The sequence below is a fragment of the Cupressus sempervirens genome, chromosome 3 (genome assembly GCF_028749045.1).
Source record: "Cupressus sempervirens isolate cs-2001-9-10 chromosome 3, ASM2874904v1, whole genome shotgun sequence".
Taxonomy (NCBI): domain Eukaryota; kingdom Viridiplantae; phylum Streptophyta; class Pinopsida; order Cupressales; family Cupressaceae; genus Cupressus; species Cupressus sempervirens.
Genome location: NC_143120.1, coordinates 998,866,688 through 998,880,551, shown reverse-complemented (window position 1 = coordinate 998,880,551; position 13,864 = coordinate 998,866,688).

Genomic DNA, 13,864 nt, shown 5'->3' with positions numbered 1-13,864 from the left:
ACTTCAACACTATAGACCAATGAGTATGGGGTTGTGCTAGTGGATGTATGGAATGAGGTGTGGCATGCCCATAGGGCAGGATTGATTTGCAAATGCCAATCATGACCAAAATCATTGACAACTTTCTTTAGGATTTTAAGTAGGGTTTTATTAGTTGCCTCCACCTAACTATTACCTTGTAGGAAATACAGGCTAGAAAAATGGTGATGGATGTGAAGGGAAGTGCATAATTCCTCCATATTTAGGTTTTCAAAATTACCTCCATGGTTAGTGAAAATGGTAACTGGGATGCCAAAGTGACATATGATATGATATAAGATAAACTTGGACACCTGAACTCCCATAGTAGTGACAAGGGGAACTACTTTGACCCACTTAGTGAAATAATCAATGGTAGTGATTATCCATTTATGTCCTTCTGAAGAAAGTGGTGCAATAAGTCCACAAAGATCAAACCCCTAGTAGGCAAAGTGCCATGGTGGTGCTATAAATTGTAGATCCTAAGCTGGGGCTCAAATTATATTAGCATGTTGTTGATGAGGTAAACATCATTTCACAAACTCACATGCATCATGCTCTAGAGTAGGCCAATAATACCCAACCTGAAGGATTTACTTAGCTAGCACTATCTCACTGATGTGAGCACCACAAAGTCTAGTGTGTACCTCTTTGAGAGCCATTGTAGCCTTTTTTTGGGCTAAACATCAAGAGAAAGTATCATGATAACCATGATGATATAGGTTTTGGACAATGCTAGTATAACAGGAAGCTCTTCGAATAAGGTTTTGGCATTGGGTTCATGTGAGATGGGGAGATATGATACCATTTAGTAGGTAAGCATGAATCTCATGGTACCATGGGGATTGAGGATCAACCAAGATGCATACCTATGTTGACTCATCATTCTCATATGTGGGTTCATGCAGCTGTTTGACCAAGAATTCATATTGCATAGCTTCACATGATATTTCCAAGAGAGAACCAATAGTAGCCAGACATCTACTACTTTATTTTGTAGTCTAGCTATCTATATGAACTAGAGTTGAGTAAAGTGTTCCTTTAATTGATCAACTAACTCCTTGTAAGGTAGTAGCTTGTCATCCTTGGTCTGATATTCATTCAAGGCTTGTTTGATGATAAGCTGAGAATCACCATAGATCTATAGCTCTGTGATATTCCATTCAATGGAAATCTTGAGCCCTACAACAAGTTCTTCATACTCTAAGATGTTATTGGTACACCAAAACTATAGCTTGAAATATTTAGGAATGTAATCTCCTTGAGGTGTGACCAAGAGTATGCCCATGCCGAAGCCATGAGATGTGTAGGATCCATCAAAGTATAGCTTCTAGGATGGTTTTTCTTCTATCAAATAGAGGTGTTAATCTAGGAACTAAATAATGAGAGGATGGTCTGCAACCAAGGGTGCATCTAGCAAGTGATCTGCAATAGCCTGGCCTTTGAAGGCTTTTTTGTAAATATATTGGATTCCAAACTCACTAAGAAGCATAACCCATTTTTCCAGGTGTCCTATAAGTACTGCACAAGATAACTTATATTTCAATGGATCAATCTTTGAGATTACCTACACAGTGTGACTCAACATGTAGTGATGCAACTTCTAGGTAGAAAATACCATAACTAAGAAAGCCTTTTCCATCGGAGTGTAATTGAGCTCATATCCCACTAAGGTATGGCTAATGTAATAAATAGCTCTTTCCTTTCTTGTAACATCAAGTTGCACTAGAAGAGCACCTAATGCTATGAGAATAGCTATGATGTACACTATGAGGGGACACGCTACAACTAGAGGAACCAAAATAGGTGGATTAGCTAAGTATTGCTTGATGAGCTCAAAGTTATGTTGGCAAGCAAGGTCCCATATAAATTTTTGATCCTTCTTGAGTAGATGTGTAAATGGTTGGCATTTATTAGGGAGCTAGGAGATGAACCATTTGACTGATTGAAGTTTTCCCTAAAGAGAATGAAGGTGCTTGAGTGTCTTAGGAGGAGCCATATCCATGATGGCTTTAACCTTTTTGGGATCAATCTTAATGCCTCATCTTGATATAATGAATCCCAAGAGCTTTCCTAAGGTGACGTTGAAGATACATTTCTTAGGATTGAGCATGAGATGATATTGAGCCAATCGATCAAACACTTCCTTGAGATAAGATAAGTGATCAAGAGGATTAAGGGACTTGACTAAAATATCATCTACATAATCCTCAAGAGTCTTATGGATTAGGTCATGTAAGATGACCATCAAGGTGTGCTAATATGTTGCCCCAACATTCTTTAGCCCAAATAGCATCATGTTGTAGCAGATTGTGCCCCAAGGTGTAGTGAATTCCATCTTATGTTGGTTTTCCTCTTCTATATGAATCTAATTATATCTGGAGAAACCATCCATTAGTGACAAGAGTTCACGACCTTTGGTGATATCACTATCATGTCGATATTTAATAATGGGATGTCATCCTTTGGACAAACTTTGTTGAGATCTCTAAGGTCTGTGCAGATTCTGATATCACTAGAAGGCTTGGTCATAGGCACCATGTTGGAAATCCATTCAGAATAATCTATTGGGTGAATGATTTTTTCCTCTAGAAACTTCTCTATCTCTACTTTAACAAATAAAGCAACTTTGCAGTGCATCTTACAGATCTTTTTCTTAACAGATTTGGCCTTCGGATCCATAGCCAAATGGTGTACAACTAACTTAGGGTCCAACCTTGGCATGTCTTGATAGGACCATGCAAAGTGTCCAACATTCTCAGAAAGGAATTCAATGAGAAGATCCACCTAATTGAGTGGTAGAGATGCTACAATGTATGTGATGTGTGGTATCTCAGTCAAATTGATATTGACTAGTCAAGTTTCTTTTGTCAAGACTGAAGATATTGGCAGTCTATGATCTTGTTGGGGGAGGATGAAATCTCCATCTTAAGGAACCTCTAAGAGGTTTTCACAATCAGATATGTCCTTTATTTTTATTTCATTTTGTGAATCATCTAATGGCACTCTAGAGGAGTTTTCACCAGAGGATGTTTTGCATTTGGTTTTTTTCTTTTTTGTTTCTTTTTTCATTTCAATTTTATGACTAGAGATTTCCTCCTCCCCAAAGTAACCTATTGGATCCAGTTTGTAGACATATGCCAAAGGTGGAGGCAGCCATTTATGCTATGTTTCTACCCCCATGAATTCAAGGAGAGTGTGCTCGGTAGAGAATTCATCAACATGAACAAAACTTGGTTGGTCCCAACAATGAGTTCGAGGTAAGTGAGGGGTAGGTCTATGATATTCAAGGATAGTTTGTAGAGCACAAAGGCTCCGAGGATAATTTCAACAAGGAAAATATAATCATAGGATTTCTTTTCTACTTCCTTAGGAATGTCTTTGACCTCAATAAGGATATTTTGGATGTTCATAAGGGCATGACCTTCCTTTGTAGTGCCCCCAGTTGTGGGGAGTCCATAGCCTAAGGCTTTTTTTTTCTCTTCTTTGTATGATTTCATAGGCTACCTAATGCCCAACTCTAGGTAGCCTAGACCACCTCCTTGATAATCCCATTGTTCAATACCAAGGCGATGAGACCATGAGTATTTTTGTTTGAAGTGATCAAGAAGTTCTTCACTCTTTGGAGGTGGTTCTTTGTACAACCATGTTAGTAATATTATGAGCATTTTCCTCTCCATTGAGGATACCTTTGGTAAGAAATGTGGTAGAGCCAAGCTATTTGATTTGAGGGGCAACATCTAGTCTTGGTATCTAATAGGTTGGGAGACCTCGAGTGTGTGGATTAATTGGTAGAGTGCCAAAAGAAAAAGCATCTATGAGATTGTATTCACCACAACCTTAGTATTTGATCTTAATTATGGAAAGAGTGGAGGCTAAAATGGTGTCTGGATCATGGTAGGTGCCAAAGGAACTGACGATAGTTTGGCCAATTTTGATTCTAGGACAATGGTTTGTGTATGAAGCTTCAACCGCATTATAGTAAGAAAAGGGTTCAAGATCTGCATGGATGGTTACCTCAGTTCCATTATGTGAAAATTTTATGCATTGATGATATATGGATTGAACGGCCTTCATGGAATAAATCCATGGGTGACTAAGGAGGATGTTGTATGGAAGGTTAAGATTAACTACATGATGAAGTATTTCTTGAGTTGTTGGGCCAACTCTAAGAGGGAACAAGATGATACCTTTAGTAGTGCACTCCAAGCTATCATATGCCTTGATGGTGATCACTTCAACAATGATATCTACCTTAGTGTATCCTACCTATTTGATGAATTTTAAAGTACATAGATTCAAAGCCAATCCATTATCTATCATGACCCATTTGACTGCAAAGTTAGAAACATGGACAGCTATGCGAAGTGGAAGGATATGATTAGGTTTAACTACTAGGATATTGGTGGTTTTGAAGGATAATGCACATGATGTGAAAAGATGACCATCCAATTTGCAAAACTTAGTGACATTTATGTTAGAGGGGACATGTGACTCATGTAGAGTATTGTTGAGGATCTCTTGATAAAGTGGGCTTGTTTGCAAGAGATCCAAAATGGAAATTTGAGCTAGTATGTTTCCAAGGTGTTCCAAGATGTTATAATATGGTCCTAATGAGGATAATCCTAATGGAGATGCTCTAGATGGAGGTGGTCTTAATGGTGCAGACATAGGTGTGCCAGCTAGATTGAGTCAAGTTTGGCAAGTAGTAACTGCACATTGGGTATCTGGGCCTTTGATGTTTATAACATTGATAGATGGCTCAACTTTTGATATGTAGCTAATAAGGTTCCCATAATCCAAGTATGCTGAAGTATAGTTCTGATACTTTTCTTGGTTATCTCCTTCTTTTCCTTGAGTATTATTCAGTTTTTTGAAAGGAGTGTTTGTAGGCACTTTTCCTAGGTTTGTGTTATTAGTAGGGAAAGCATATTAATACATCATTAATCCTACATTAGGTGAAGCCTGTGCCCCCACTATGATTTCCTTCTAGTCAATGAGGTCCTAGACATAATCCTTGAGTTGCATACACTTAAGGGTAGTGTGTCCTTTGACACAATGAAATTTACAGAACTCATTATCCTTGTACTAGGATGCTCTAGACTAATTTGGCTCCAAAGGTTGTGTTTGTGGATACTAAACAAAGTTATCCTCGGCAAGTTTGTTAAATATTACATCAAGGGGTTCCCCCAATGGGGTTTATGCATATGGTTGTCTCTAAACATGGGGTTTAGAACCTACTAAAAGTGTGATGGCATTAGTTTGATTATGATGAGTAGATACTTGCTGATTGGTCTGCATAGGTGTTTGTTGATATACAAGGGGTTGTTGTTGAAAAAATGTGGTGGAAATATTGGTTGTTGCCCCAATGATGTGAACTTGTTAGGTTTTGGTGGCATCATCTATCATTGTATTTTTGTTTTTATTCCAGTATTAGGTTTTGTCATTATTGGGACCTTGGTCTTGGGTGTTTTCCTTGTAAATTCTGATAACACCATCCTTAATGAAGCCTTGTTCAAGTTCCATCCCCTTTTCCTTAATGTCTTTGTATGTTTACACACAATTCATAACCATGCAATGGGCAAGGCTAGGATGCTCTTTTTTTTTGAACATTTTGACAAGGTGATGTTTGGGGATGGTACATGAGATCCTAGTTGTGAATATTTTCTAGCATTGTAGGTATTCTACATGGATTTCTCCTCCTTTCTGCTTAGTATGAACTAAGTCCACTATAGATAATTCAGTTTCAACAAGATGGGTGTATTGAGCCACAAAGGCTTCAGAAGAATAGTGCCCTGAGGGATACGAAAGAACCATTCTAGGGTTGGTCCTCCTAAGCTTTTTGGAAAGAGCTACATGAGGAACACATCATTATAGGCCACCTCTTGACAATGCATATAGAATTCCTTAACATGTGTGACTAGATCACTTTTCCCTCTAAATTTTTCAAACTTGGGGATCTCAAAATGTTTAGAAAATGGTGTTATTGTTATGGTTTTGTCAAATGGATATGGGCAATCATTCTCAAATTTAAAAGTTTTAGAGTCTGTCCCATCTTTGAGGGCTTTGATAGAATTTTTCATCTCTTCCCATTTAGAGTTTATAGGTGGGGGAGTGGATGCCCCTAGTCCAAGTGCAAAAGATTGATAGGGAAAACCTTGATTTTCATATGGCATTTATGGAAAAATAGGTTGCACAGCTAGTGGGATGGATGGTATGGGTTGTTGGAATGTGGTTTCTGTATACTATTGCATCTACTAAGAAGTTTTTTGGTGGGGAGGATAAGTACTAGGTTGTTTCCCTATGGGATAGTTCTATGTGGATACCTGAGCATACTGTTGGCGTGAAGACTGTGGCTAAAATGGTGGTAATGTTAGTAATGCCTAAGCCATGCTTTGGGAATATATGTTGTGCCCAATATATGTGGTTTGTGCTCCTACTTGAGTAAATGAATAATTTTGAATAGGTTCAAGGTAACTAATCTATGGTGGAGCATTCATAACAAGGAATTGCAGTGGTGGGGTGTTTTGGCTATTGCTTAAAGGTGTCATAGAAAAGTAGTTGGTAAGGGGTGGTAGTGAATAGTTGTGCGAAGTGATGAAAAAAAGTGCTTGAGGTGCAGAGATGGCTACAATGCTAGGGGGAAGGCTAGTAGTAGAGCCCTATGTCATAGAAACATTCCAAGGTCCCAAAGGAAATGAGGTTGAAGAGCTTTGGCTAGCTACAAAGGGGTTGATAGTAATGTTGGGTGGGATGGAAGATGAGGTGTTCGACCCTAGTGGCAGCATTTGCATAGTAGATGGACTAGATGTGATGTGAGGTGAAAAGGTAGTGTTGCTATGATGTAGAGCATCATAAAAAATAGATTATCAATATGATCCTTTCAACATCCATTCAATAATATCTTTATATAAAGGCATCTTTTGAGGAAAACCACAACATTGTTGTCTTCAAGATAGTCTTTAAAGATTGATTTATTTGACCCATAAAATCACAATATTAAATTTTCTAGAAAGAATGAAGTTTTCATCCAACATCAAGATATACCATTTTCCAAAATTAAAAGGTCTTATAATTCCATTTGGTTCCTCAACCAATAACTATTTCAGACTGCCATTTTTCTATCATAAACTAGATTTAAAACACCAAAGCCTTCCTAGGGCATCTCATATCTTCCTCAAAATGAATATAAATGAAACTAAAAAAATTTAAAATTATCTATTAATGAATATAATTTCCAAATATTTAAGCCATTTATTTTTACTATTCACAAATCATTTTCCAAGCATAAATCACTACCTACAACTACAATGCAGATTGTTAAAAACCAGTTTTCACTCAAATGCCCATAACTTTCACAAATCTATATACAAAAAACCCAAACCAAAAGGAAATGAAAGTTAAATCATTTATATTTCCAATGAATATTTTTAGAGGTCTTTATTCATCCAAATATGTCTGTACCAAATGCTGCAACATGACTATTTCCTGAAATCCTCAAATCTGCAAATATTAACTTTCACCAAAATGTGCATAACTTATTCATTTCTTTATAAAAATGAACCAAACCAAAAGAATGAGAAAGAGTATTCATCCTTATATATATTAATTACAATATTTCATGGTTTTAATGCTTTATATTTCTGTACAATACCTGGAACCAACACTGAAACTGAAAAACCAATCAAAATAACAATAATAGAATGCACTAGAAATGTATCAAAATATTTCCTCCTTCAAAATATATAATTTTGTTTCAACCATACAATGGTATTTATAAGGTATTTGGTAGTTTTTAAGTTCATAACCAACTCCTACACCAACCATCTACCCTTTTACATCTTTTTTTGCAATGTTAGCAACATTCTCAATGTTGCATTTTACAACTTTTTTATGCAACTTTTTACATTTTTGACAAAATGACTTTAAAACTTTATCAAACCTCTCTGTACATACATAAATATAATATTTAAGACCTCTTATAATGCATTTACCATTTCATAGGCCTTTTATATAATTTGACCATGTAGACCTAAACATGACCTATTTGACAACTTGAGCAATATTGTGCACATGCTTACATTTTCTATCAATACATTTACAAATGGATTCAAAATGAATCAATACATCATATAATTGAATTTAAATGACTCAAAAACCTTATACATCTCATAGTGACCTCTAGGATTAGGTGCTCCTACACCATATTACCGGCCTTGAAAATTTTCCAAGTCTCTTGGAATGGTGTGCCATAACCTACAAGAAAAAAAATTATGACAAAAATCTTCATCTTCACCTTCATTTGACTTTGCCTCTTCATGCCTTTATTACCATCATCTTTTCCCTTAACGACACAGGACTGTCCTTAAAATCATCTTCTCAAATACTCCTATTAGTGGAGCATTAATGTCTACAACTTCCATGGTGCCTTATCAATCAAAGATCCACCTTTACCATTTCTGTTTCAAACTCACCACAAACAACTCTCCCCTATGCCTCACCTAGGATTCCTCCCCTTTGCCTCTCTCCCTAGTCTCTTGGCAATCAACTAGACCAATCCTTGGCCCTTGACCATTCATCTTACCCAATTGTAGATCTTAGAAGATGTCTCTCTTCACATTGCACCTTCTACCCAACTTTATCTCCATTGGAGAATGGTTATGATAGACCTTCTCTTGTCCACCCATACATCCCAACCTTCATATGTAGCAAGATGGATAAGCACTTGCAACCAAAATTCATCAACAAGATAAATACCAATTCTCCAAGGTCCTGGTGTGGATTTCCTCCATTGGTGCTCTATCCACACACTCAAGATCTTCAAGATTTGATACCAATTTGATGTAGAGAATCATACACACCAGATTATCAATAGGATCCTTTATGATCCTTTCAACATCCATTCAATAATATCTTTGTATAAAGGCATCTTTTGAGGAAAACCACAACATTGTTGTCTTCAAGATAGTTTTTAATGATTGATTTATTTGACCCATAAAATCACAATATTAAATTTTATGGAAAGAATAAAGTTTTCAGACAACATAAAGATCTACCATTTCCCAGAACTAAAAGGTCTTATAATTCAGTTTTGTTCCTCAACCAATAATGGTTTTAGACTACCATTTTTCTGTCATAAACCAGATTTAAAACACCAAACCCTTCCTAGGGCATCTCATATATTCCTCAAAATGAATCTAAATGAAACCAAACTAATTAAACATTACCTTTCAATTAATCTAGTTTCCAAATATGTAAACCATTTGTTTTTACCATTCTAAAATCATTTTCCAAGCCTAAATCATTGTGTACAACTCCAATGCAGATTGTTAAAAATCCATTTTCACTCAAATGCCCATAACTTTCACAAATTTATATAAAGATAACCCAAACCAAAAGGAAATGAAAGATAATTCATGTATATTTACAATGAATATTCTTATAGGTCTTGATTCATCAAAATATGTCTGTATGAAATGCTGCAACATGACTATTTTCTAAAATCCTCAAATCTGCAAATATTAACTTTCACCAAAATGTGCATAACTTATTCATTTCTTTATAAAAATGAACCAAAAAAAAAGAATGAGAAATAGGATTAATCCTTCTATCTATCCATTACCATATTACATGTTTCAGTCTGTACATGGCCATACAATACCTAGAACCAACACTAAAACTAAAAAACCAATCAAAATAACAATAATAGAATGCACCAGAAATGTATCAAAATATTTTCTCCTTCAAAATATATTATTTGGTTCGACCATAAAATGTTATTTATAAGGTATTTAGTAATTTTTAACTTCATAACCAACTCCTACACCAACCATCTACCCTTTTACATCTTTTTTTGCAATGTTAGCAACATTCTCAATGTTGCATTTTACAACTTTTTTATGCAACTTTTTACATTTTTGACAAAATGACTTTCAAAATTTATCAAACCTCTCTATACATACCTAAATATAAGATCTCTTATAATATAATATTTATCTTAAATATAATATTTAAGATCTCTTATAATTTATTTACCATTTCATAGGCTTTTATACAATTTGACCATGTACATCTAAACATGACCTATTTGACAACTTGAGCAATATTGTGCACATGCTTACATTTCCTATCAATACATTTATAAATGGATTCAAAATGAATTAGTACATCATATAATTGAATTTAAATGAATCAAATGCCTTATACATCTCATAGTGACCTCTAGGATTAGGTGCTCCTACACCATGCTAGATGTAAATGGAGGATTTGATGGAGTAGGAAAATGAGTGGTGGAAGCAGATGCAGATGGTACACTTGGGGTTGGTTGGGATGTAGTATGCACTAAGGGTTGAGTGAGAATGGTACAGGTGTTTTGTGGAATGGGAATAGGCACTTATGTTGAGGGTATATTGGGGTTTGCTAGTTCCATTTAAGGTGGTTGCCACCCAAACAAAGGGTGTGTAGGATATGATATGTTGATAGGTGGTAAACGCCAAAACTCAAAAGCACCAACATTGTCCCTTAAGAAATTTTCCATGATGGTTTCTTTGTTTTTGTCTATGATGGCATTCATAATGGTGGAATGATCAGGTTGGTTCATGAAAGCCTCAATATCTAGGGAGGAACCTGGCTCTTCCAGGATTTGTGGTGGTGGATCTGATGGCATCATGGAAACTACAAGGTATGACTGAGCTCAAGATGTGTTACTAGTATGTATGGTATCCATGTCCTTCTTTTTCTATGTGTTCTTGCCAAAACATGTTGTGGGTGGCATTAAAGGATGATTTCCCTATGGATGAAAATGCAAAGAGGGATGATGTTAGGTATATATGATACTTTAGGAGTCTAGATGATATGGTGCTAAGTGAAAGAGGTTATGTTTATCTAAAATATGAGTGTGGAAAAGTGATGGTGATATGAAATGGCCCTAACGTTTGGCTCAAGGTGATGTGGGACACAAATGATAACCTATTTCTAGAAAATGGTGAGTTTCAAGGATAACTATGATGATGGGATAAATGATGCTAAATGTTTCTAAGGAAATGGTGGGAGATGCTGGATTTTAATAATGCATGTGGAGGATTCTACTTTGAAAATCTAAGATGGGAGGAGGTGATCCTATTTCTAAATGTTTGTGTGTGTTAGTGAGATTTCTAAATGAGAGACAAAACCTATAAGTGCACAAGTGTGTGTGGAAAGAAGGAGGACCTCATCATAATGAGTAACATTAGAATTGTTGATAAGGATATGATTAACACCATGTCAGAGAGTTAGGTTTTGGATTTTGTAGTCCCACTCAGTTTGTAATGCTACCTCTACACTGTCTTTCTCAATTTGATCTAGTTTGGCAATCCTTAGGTTGGGGGTGTATTTCTTTTGTTCTGTTTCCATTTCCTTGTAAACTAGTATTTGTGGAAGTTTAGGATTTTTGAACTTAGTCTTGGGATGGCCTGACATGAGATATTTCCAAGGGATTTTGATCACAACTATGGGGTTTCAAAGGTAGTGACTATGCTAAGTATACATTTTGGACCTTGGGTTTGAAGCACAAATCAATTGAGAATAGCCAAGGTTTTTTCAACAATGGAAAAGTTTGAGTGAAGTGGGACAAGCTTAATTTTAGGTTTTGTTGCAAATGAACTTGTTAACATACTTTGGTGAAGGGAAAAATGTGATAATTTTGGTCAAGTAGGATAGATAACAAGGATAGTTTGGAAAGAGAAACATTTTGGATAACTAGCAAAAGGGTTGTTTGTAACTAGATTTTGTTGGGTATTTTGTGGGTTTTTAGATAACAAGTATAGGTAAAACCAAGAAGGAAAAATGTTGTTGTGAATGGACTTTCCAACAACCATTTTTCATATGCAAAGATGGAGTTTTTGAAAGGCAATATGTGTTATTTTTGGTCAAGTAGGATGGGTAAGGATATTTTGAAAAAGGACAAACTTTGGATACAAGAAAAAGGATTGGTAACTAGAATATGCTTTAGTGATTTTGTTGTTTTTGAGGGAATAAGTATAACTTTTTTGGCAAAGAAAAAATTTGGACCAACAAGACAAAGAGTTGTTGCGAATGGACTTGCTAACAACTACTTTTTGAGATAACAAAGGTGGAATTTCTTTGATATGAGGTTTTTTTGTGAACAAACAATTTCTCAAAGGACAAAGCAACTTTGAGAAAGACAAACAGATGATCTATTTAGCAAAAGGATTTTTGATAGTAACCAAAAAATTGTGTATGTTTTACAAATATTTTTCATGGGTCTTGAGGCACAAATAAGATATTTTAAACACACACTTTATCCCTAAGGTCAAATTTTTGATTGCAATATGCTATTCAAAAGCCCACAACTTGGTGTCTCCTAATTCTAGTGCAATATGTCCCTCTCATCAAAGAGGTGAGTCGATACAAGAGTTGATTGAAAACTGATACACATCAAAGAATCTTCAAGGCATGGCATACAGAAGTTCTACTTCTATAGGAACAATGACCCTTGGAGATGAAACCCAAGTGGCCTTATACCTCTACCAGGGGAGCACAATGGTGAGTAATCTTGAGGGATGTTGTTTCCCTTGCACCTTGAATGAACATACCATGGAAAAAAGTGAGATACTCTTGAATAAAAGGGTTGTAAATGGGTCTATGGAGTCCTTCAAATGGTTTTTATGTATGTGATCCACTTAAGAATCTATTCTAGACATGTTGAAATCATCAGAAAGTTTTCCCACCTTAGGCTACCCCCAGAAACACACTACCCAAACTTGAATGATGGAGCAAGAAAGTTTACCTTTCCCCTAATTTATATATTGGCTAGAATTTTTATCATTTTGAGCTTCTCACCAAAGGGGAAGCACTTCTCATAGGTGGATGAACTCATTAGAAGCACTCGTAAGTTATTGCAAATGGTCTTGCTAACAACTTCAGTACATGCATCACATATTTTAATGTCTTACTTTACTTGAAAAGAGAGAAGTCAAAGATGTGCTAAAATGTACAATCTCAAAACATGCAACACATTAGATTCATTACTATTTGGATGCTTTAGTGCTCCATTCTATGATTTGAAGACACATGTGTTTAATCATTCAATGGTTCATTCCATATTCACAACATCATCAACAAAAACAAATCGAGTCAACAAAGGGGAAATTGAGCATGAAAGCTTTAAAGAGGAAGGAATAAGAACATTTTAACTTTTAAGGCATTCAAGATTGGATGAAGTTTTTTTTTTTAGTCCCAAATTTGAAGTGTTTGGACATAATGTTCTTTAACACTTAAAATGAAATGTTCATCGCATTGATTAATTTTAAGCCTTTGTCATTCAAGAGTGGGTTTTTTACTTAAGAAGCTATTTCAAACATTCCATTTGAAGCAAGATGTTCTAATCATTCATTCCAAGAAAGTAAGGGATTTGTTCAATTTTAACCCTTAAAAAGATCATTATGGTGGTAAAAACCTACAATGAAACTATTAGTGTTCTGCTCCAAAGAATACCTGCAATAGGAAAAAGTCAATTTTTTCTACAAAATAGTCAAATCTATAAACCCACAGGTTAGGCATGAATCCTACAATGATGGGAATGAGGTTAAAAATCATCGGATCAAGGTACAGAAACTAGTGAAAAAAGGGAAAAAAGATAGGCTACGGATTGGAAAATATAGAGCGTTCCCATGAGTGGGTAATGCCACGGGATTTTTTATCAACATTCCCATGGACAAGATTTTTAGTAGGTTTGACTGGTCAACATTTAAAGTTGGATTCTATGGTTTGACTGACTGGGGCAACATTCCCATAGGTAAAAGTTGCAATCCCACAGGTAGATTCTAGCATTCCCACAAGAAAAAAT